Genomic DNA, 6337 nt, shown 5'->3' on the forward strand with positions numbered 1-6337 from the left:
ACACTGGCTCTTCATTGCTGCACGTGAGCCTTCTCCAGCTGTGACAAGTGGGGGCTACTCTTCCTTATGATGTGTGAGTTTCTCACTACAGTGACTTCCCTTGTTGTGGAGCACAGACTCTAGGCCCATGAGCTTCATAGTTATGACACACAGACTCAGTAGTTGCAGTTCATGGGCCCTAGAGGATGGGCTCAGAAGTTGCAGCACATGGGCTTAGTTGCTCTGCAGCATGTGGAATCTTCTCTGACCAGGGATAGAACCCATGTCCCCTGCATTGGCAGGCAGATTCTTATCCACTGTGGAAATAGTTTGGCTATAGTTCTTCCAGGAAATGTGGAATAGATGATTTCTCCTCAATTCTATAACTGAATATTTAAAACACACTGGGAAAATTGAAGCACCAATACGAGTAATTTAAGGCTGGAAGTGACATCTCTACTTTCATTTGAATTACCTGAAGTAGTTCTATTGTTGTTTAGCAGCTAAGTTGTGTCTGACTCTTTGCGACCCCATAGACTATAGCCCATAAGCTCCTCTGTCCGTGAAATTCTCTAGGCAAGAATACTGGAGTGGGTAGCCATTTCCTACTCCAGGGGATCTTTCTGACCCAGAGATTGAACCAGCGGCTCCAGTCCCATCTCCTGAATGGCAATGTATATATATGTACCTTAACCTCCGTGATCCACATAATCATATCACTTTTTTATCACTTTGCTATGGAGATATAGGATTCATTACCACAGAGTGCTGTTCTTACATTTGATCTTTAGGGCAGGTAAGCTGTGATACAATTTTTTGATTAAATATTCATATATGTGCATTTTTTTTTTACAATCTGATCTCTCTTTCCTCCCAGCTTTATTGAGGTATAATTGACAAATAAAAGTTGTATATACTTAAGGTGTTCAAATTGATGATTCAATGTACATATACACTATGAAATAATCACCAGAGTCAAGTTAATTAATATATCCATCACCTTTCAGAGTGACCTTTTGTTTTCGGCTGTCTTTTTAATTCCTTCAATTTAACATCACCAATAAAGCCCTCATTTTTACTTCTTTCCCTTTAAGAAAAGGAAAGGATAATGATAGAAACTAGGTATAAAGAATGAAAATAAGGCTATTAAATTATTAAATGTCTCCTTAGTGGTATGTTTGCAAAAACTGGTAAGCAAGGATCTAGCTTTTATTTTACGCATGGAGGTGGTGATGTATGTAGGAGAGTTATTATGGTTTTCTTTTTTTTTAAGGGGGTGAATGGTTATTTCGTGCTTTCCCAGCTAGAACAAGTGTCTTCACAGATCAAGATGTGAAGGAATCCTCACCTTTAGTTGTATAGGAATTGCTACAGTGATCCATGTGTCTCAATAAATCAGTTTGTCTTCTCCAAGGCAACACAGAGAATTTTGATTCAGCCATATTTAAGTGCCCTTTTAAATGGTGGGTTTTGTGAGGGCAAGTATGTGTATTTTTGAGCAATCTGTCAATTCTTTTCATACTTTATGAATTATGGGTCAATGTGTAATGAATTTCATTACTCCTGAATTTTAGGCAGACATGCCAAACTGTGCTTTGTTTACTTAATTGATGAAAAGGAATTGAGAAACTCCACCTTGATGAAAGAAATGCTAGCTTTATTGATTAGAGTTAAAATATAAATCATGCTTTCCTGTGGTTCATTCATGAGGAAGCAAGAAGGAGGCTCATCTCTTCTCTCTTCTCTTTCATTGTTCCCAGCTGACTTAGAAACATCATGGCCAAGGGTGTGTCCTGCAATATATTGTTCAGCATAAAGTTGGAAGAATTAGTGTTGGTATATCCTTTGAACTGTCTCTTTTTTCATTTGTTCCCAACAGGAAAACAGTATCACCATCTGACACTAAAAATTTGTTTTTATTTTTTTTTTCTGATTACAAAAGTCATACACACCCATGGTAAAAGACAAACAGCAACCAAAAAAACCTGAAAGAAAAAAAGAAACAGAAAATCAAGATACAGAAAATGAAAGTTTCCTTTAATCTTATTACTCTGAGGTAATCAGATTTTTAAATATTACTTTTTAGTGCGTATGTGTGTGTTTTAATATATTTATGTAATAAAGAAAATTGATATCGTACTGCACAAGCTGATTGTAATGTTTTTCACTTACCTAACGTGACATTTTTCACTCAGAGAAGGCAATGGCACCCCACTCCAGTACTCTTGCCTGGAAAATCCTATGGATGGAGGAGCCTGGAAGGCTGCAGTCCATGGGGTCGATGAGGGTCGGACATGACTGAGCGACTTCACTTTCACCTTTCACTTTCATGCATAGGAGAGGGAAATGGCAACCCACTCCAGTGTTCTTCCCTGGAGAATCCCAGGGATGGGGGAGCCTGGTGGGCTGCCGTCTATGGGGTCGCACAGAGTCAGACACGACTGAAGCGACTTAGCAGCAGCAGCAGCAGCAACATGACATTTTTCACTAGGTCATTATATATTCTTCTAGGGATTATATTTAATGCTTGCATAATAGTCTATTGAAGGATTTGCCATTATACATGTAATCAGGAAAGAGTTGGTTCTCTAAACCTGGAGCTTATATCTCTCCATTCTTTGACTGAAGAATAAAGTTTTCCTTTGCTTCTGAAAAAAAAAAAAAAAGATATTTCAGACACTTATTGCTAGACATTTAGGTTGTTTTCCAATGGTCTCCTTTTTACAAAGTAAAGTAGTAGTGCATGTCCCTAATATTAATCAATTCACATTTCTATTATTTCCTATAAGTAAAATTCCAGGTCAATGAGAATGAATATTTTTATGATTTTTAATATGCATTATCAAACTGTCATCTAGAAGAAAAGTTGTCCCAAATTACATCAATAACAGTAGAATAAAAGAAGGCCTATTTTTATAAACACTCAATTTTTTCATGGAATATTATCTTTGTGAACCACATATGCCTAATTTGATGAATGAAAAATTATCTCATGTTTTGATTTGCATTTCTTTCAATCTTTGAGAATAAATAGTTATTCATGTATTTATTGACTATTTTCATTTTTTCTCGAGTGAACAGCCCATTCTAATCCTTAGAACATTTGGGAACAGTCATTTTTGTTTCTTATTGGTTTCTAGAATCTCTTTATATATATATATATATTATATGCATTAACCTTTCATCATATCTGTATTACTGGTTTTCTGCAGTCCTCTCCCATACCTCTTCCTTTTTAATTTTGTTTATAATATTTTTTTAAATGTTGAAAGATTATTGAAAGGGTTAGCAGGGGGGTGGAGGAGAGAGAAATGCTACTTGATCTGTTCTTTGTTCTTGACCACATTTAAAACTATGCACTTATTTTTGTTTAGAGAGATTATGAGTCTAATCTTGTGTCATCATGACAAAAATTGATAGAAAAATATTCAACTTCTTTATCTGCATGATGTCAAAGGCTGGTTCCATTTGTGTTTTTTGCTGTTATTTAAATGAATATTATTCTGAAATCTTACACAAATACAGAAACAGTGACAGTTCAGCATTCACCCACAAGGGGGCAATAAAGACCAGTATTCAGTGGTAGATGAAACACAAGACTGCGGATTGTTAAGAGCTGAAGGGACGCCTAGAAATCATCCAACTAGTCCAACTTCTCCTTATTTTATAGATGAGGAAAACTGGAACCTGGAGTGGTGAAATAACTTGCTCGTGGTCACAGAGCTGGCCAGTCAGAGCTGAATCCTAAGCATTTTCCAGTTGACCGTATTGTGATTTAGTTACATTGATACAAACTATAAACATATACATTTTTTTTCTGATTTTAAATTTGTTTTTGTCTTTTCAGGTAAGAATCACATAAAATTAACCATGTTAAAGTGTAAAATTCAGTAGCATTTAGTATATTCACAGTGTTGCAATCACATAGGTTTTAATCTTCTGAATTCAAATCCCAGTCCTGCCACTTCCTGTAAACTTGCTGATCTTCATTTTCTTCAGCTTATGTAGTAATAAAATGTCTTCCTTACCATGTTGTTTTGAGGATTACCAGAAACAATATTCACAAGGACCTAGCAATGTTCTTGGCACAGAGTAGATGAGAAATTCTTTCTTTCCTTCAAGATATTAATCAACAATTCCCCCATCTATATTTATTTCACATTAAGAACAGAAACACATTCCAGAGTAGATTTTTTTCTCTTCTCATGACTATTACTGCAGTATTTACAATGAATTTTAAATGTGCTCAAAGGTTAAAAATGGTTTTTAAAAAACTTCACAACATGGGTTCTTCTGATAGAATTGGCAAAGGATTGTGGTATTCAATAGACGTAAAGACCCTCTTTAAGACAAACAAGTTTCCTAGTTCAGTTCTGTTCAGTCACTCGTGTCTGACTCTTTGCGACCCCATGAACCATAGCATGCCAGGCCTGCCAGGCCTCCCTGTCCATCACCAACTCCCAGAGTCGACCCAAACCCATGTCCATCGAGTCGTTGATGCCATCCAACCATCTCATTCTCTGTCGTCCCCTTCTCCTCCTGTCCTTAATCTTTCCCAGCATTAGGCTCTTTTCAAACGAGTCAGCTCTTTGCATAAGGTGGCCAAAGTATTGGAGTTTCAGCTTCAACATCAGTCCTTCCAATGAACACCCAGGACTGATCTCCTTTAGCATGGACTGGTTGGATCTCCTTGCAGTCCAAGGGATTCTCAAGAGTCTTCTGCAACACCACAGTTCAAAAGCATCAATCCTTCAGCACTCAGCTTTCTTCACAGTCCAACTCTCACATCCATTCATGACCGCTGGAAAAACCATAGCCTTGACTAGATGGACCTTTGTTGGCAAAGTAATGTCTCTGCTTTTTAATATGCTGTCTAGGTTGGTCAGAACTTTCCTTCCAAGGAGTAAGCGTCTTTTAATTTCATGGCTGCAATCAACATCTGCAGTGATTTTGGAGCCCCCCAAAATAAAGTCTGACACTGTTTCCCCATCTATTTGCCATGAAGTGATGGGACTGGATGCCATGATCTTAGTTTTCTGAATGTTGAGCTTTAAGCCAACTTTTTCACTCTCCTCTTTCACCTTCATCAAGAGGCTCTTTAGTTCTTCTTCACTTTCTGCCATAAGGGTGATGTCATCTGCATATCTGAGGTTATTGAGATTTCTCCCTGCAATCTTGATTCCAGCTTGTGTTTCATCCAGCCCAGCATTTCTCATGATGTACTCTGCATATAAGTTAAATAACCAGGGTGACAACATACAGCCTTGACATACTGGTTCCTTTTCCTATTTGGAACCAGTCTGTTGTTCCATGTCCAGTTCTAACTCTTGCTTCCTGACCTGCATACAGGTTTCTCAAGAGGTAGGTCAGGTGGTCTGGTATGCCCATCTCTTTCAGAATTTTCCACAGTTTATTGTGATCCACACAGTCAAAGGCTTTGGCATAGTCAATAAAGCAGAAATAGATGTTTTTCTGGAACTCTCTTGCTTTTTCCATGATCCAGCGGATGTTGGCAATTTGATCTCTGGTTCCTCTGCCTTTTCTAAAACCAGCTTGAACATCTGGAAGTTCATGGTTCACGTATTGCTGAAGCCTGGCTTGGAGAATTTTAAGCATTACTTTACTAGCATGTGAGATGAGTGCAATTGTGCGGTAGTTTGAGCATTCTTTGGCATTCCCTTTCTTTGGGATTTGAATGAAAACTGACCTTTTCCAGTCCTGTGGCCACTGCTGTTTTCCAAATTAGCTGGCATATTGAGTGCAGCACTTTCACAGCATCATCTTTCAGGATTTGAAATAGCTCAACTGGAATTCCATCACCTCCACTAGCTTTGTTCGTAGTGATGCTTCCTAAGGCCGACTTGCCTTCACATTCCAGGATGTCTGTCTCCAGGTGAGTGATCACACCATCATGATTATCTGGGTCATGAACATCTTTTTTGTACAGTTATTCTGTGTATTCCTGCCACCTCTTCTTAATATCTTCTGCTTCTGGTAGGTCTGTACCATTTTTGTCCTTTATCGAGCCCATCTTTGCATGAAATGTTCCCTTGGTATCTCTAATCTTCTTGCAGAGATCTCTAGTCTTTCCCATTCTGTTGTTTTCCTCTATTTCTTTGCATTGATCGCTGAAGAAGGCTTTCTTATATCTCCTTGCTATTTTTTGGAACTCTGCATTCAAATGGGTATATCTTTCCTTTTCCCCTTTGCTTTCTGCTTCTTTTCTTTTCACAGCTATTTGTAAGGCTTCCTTAGACAGCCATTTTGCTTTTTTGCATTTCTTTTTCTTGGGGATGGTCTTGATCCCTGTCTCATGTACAATGTCACGAACCCCCGTCCATAGTTCTTCAGGCTCTTT

Source organism: Bos mutus, chromosome X (genome assembly GCF_027580195.1).
Source record: "Bos mutus isolate GX-2022 chromosome X, NWIPB_WYAK_1.1, whole genome shotgun sequence".
NCBI classification, from domain to species: Eukaryota; Metazoa; Chordata; class Mammalia; order Artiodactyla; family Bovidae; genus Bos; species Bos mutus.